Source organism: Oncorhynchus clarkii, unplaced genomic scaffold (assembly GCF_045791955.1).
Source record: "Oncorhynchus clarkii lewisi isolate Uvic-CL-2024 unplaced genomic scaffold, UVic_Ocla_1.0 unplaced_contig_7924_pilon_pilon, whole genome shotgun sequence".
Lineage (NCBI taxonomy): Eukaryota > Metazoa > Chordata > Actinopteri > Salmoniformes > Salmonidae > Oncorhynchus > Oncorhynchus clarkii.
Window position 1 is genome coordinate 2,501 of NW_027261004.1, and position 2,500 is coordinate 5,000.

A 2,500-nucleotide genomic window follows, 5' to 3' on the forward strand; every position below is an offset into this window, starting at 1 on the left:
ATATATATATATATATATATATGTGTATGTGTATGTATATGTATATATATATGTATGTATGTATGTATGTATATATATATGTATGTATGTATGTATGTATGTATGTCTGTGTGTGTGTATGTATGTGTGTGTGTGTGTGTGTGTGTGTGTGTGTGTGTGTATATGTATGTGTATGTATATATATATATATGTATGTGTATGTATATATGTATGTATGTGTGTATATGTGTATGTATATATATATATATATATACAGATATAGTATTTTTTTTTTGTTATTATTTTCGATGTACTTTACTCAAACCAGTGAATATCACTTATTATAAATGAGATCATTAACTATCAGCTCTTGGAATATCCAGGGCCTATACTCTTCACATTTTGGTTATAAAACAACTAATCCAGAATTGATTAAAAACATCAAGGGACAGGACATCATAATCCTACTGGAAACATGGTGTCGTGGAGACATAGATACTCAGTGTCCCTCAGGCTATAGAGAAAGTTTACTACCATCAATCAAACATAAAAATGTTAAACGGGGCCGAGACTCAGGTGGAATCATCATTTGGCATAAGCAGGACTTAGCACTGAATGAAATGAAAAAAGGTACCACTCACATTTGGCTAAAACTTAACAAAGGTACAATCTATTGTGACAATGATGTATACATATGTGCAGCTTATGCTCCTCCTTCAGATTCATCATATTATGATGATCAGTTTTTTGACAATCTCCAGACAGAAATCATTACATTTCAGGCGCAGGGTAAAGTGCTTCTTTGTGGAGATTTCAATGCAAGAACAGGTTCTGAGCCTGACTACACTGATGCGGGAGGTAACCACCACATATTTGGACACCCCTCCTTGTACAGTAGCCCTATTATAAATAATAGAAACAGTCCTGACCAAATACTGAACAAAAATGGAAAAGAGTTAGTACATCTCTGTCGAGCCTTAGGCCTGTACATGCTTAATGGTAGAATCAGAGGGGACTCTTTAGGTCAGTTTACTTACTGCTCAGCTCTTGGGACAAGTGTAGTCGATTATGCCATCACTGACATTGACCCCTCCTCCATTAGTGCATTCACTGTCAGACCACAGACACCATTGTCAGATCACAGTCAGATCAACGTGTTTCTGAAGAAATTAACCGGCAATATTCATTCAAAAAAACAGCCCAATAAACTTTACAACATAAACCAATCGTTCAGATGGGCTCCAAACAGTGCAGAGGCATTCATTGAAACATTGAACTCAAATGAAATGATGAACTCTATACAGTTTTTCAATAACTCACAGTACCAAAACAATAAAGATGGTGTCAATTCAGCTACCCAAAACATCAACTGCATATTCCAAAAAGCAGCATCGAAAGCAAATTTGAGAAAACCAAAGCAATGCAACATCAGAAGCAAAAATCAAAATGTTTCTGACAAATGGTTTGATAATGAATGTAAAACAATTAGAAAACACCTAAGACAAATGTCAAACAAAAAACATAAGCAGCAAAACAACCCAGAGCTACGATATGAATACTTTGAAACTCTGAAACAGTATAAACAAACACTGAAATGCAAGAAATTGAATTATACCAACAAGACACTTGATGAAATTGAAAACGCAATTGACCAAAATCAGTTCTGGGACATGTGGAACAATTTAAGCACATCAAAGCCACAAGAATTAGCCATACAAGATGTAGGAATTTGGAAAACTTACTTTGATAATCTATACAAAAACATCCCACAAAAAGACTTACAACAGAACCAATTAGAAATTAAAGAAAAATTGAACATCCTGGAATCAGTCATTAAAAACAACCAAAATCCATTAGATTACCCAATAACCCAACAAGAACTAAATGAAAAGCTAAAATCTATTAAATCAAAAAAGGCTTGTGGTGTAGACAACATCAGAAATGAAATGCTGAAAAACAGCACACCTGAGTTGCAAAATGCTGTGCTTAAATTGTTCAACATGGTTTTAACTTCTGGCTGCTTCCCTGATGTCTGGAACCAGGGGCTCATCTCCCCTATCCACAAAAGTGGAGACAAATCAGACCCCAATAATTACAGGGGAATTTGCGTCAACAGTAACTTGGGAAAGATTTTCTGTAGCATTTTGAATTCAAGAATTCAAACCTTTCTTCAAGAAAAAAATGTAATAAGTAAATGTCAAATTGGCTTTCTCCCTAACCATCGCACTACTGACCATATATACACCTTACACACACTAATTAATAAACACGTCCACCAAAAAAAAGAGGGCAAAATCTTTGCTTGCTTTATTGACTTTAAAAAAGCATTTGATTCGATTTGGCATGAAGGGCTATTCTACAAAATTCTACAAAGTGGGCTTGGTGGTAAGGTGTATGACTTAATAAAATGTATGTACACAGAAAACAAGTGTGCAATAAAAATCAAAAACCAAAGAAGAGAATTTTTTTCACAATGTCGAGGTGTGAGACAAGGCTGCAATTTGAGTCCAAATCTTTTCAA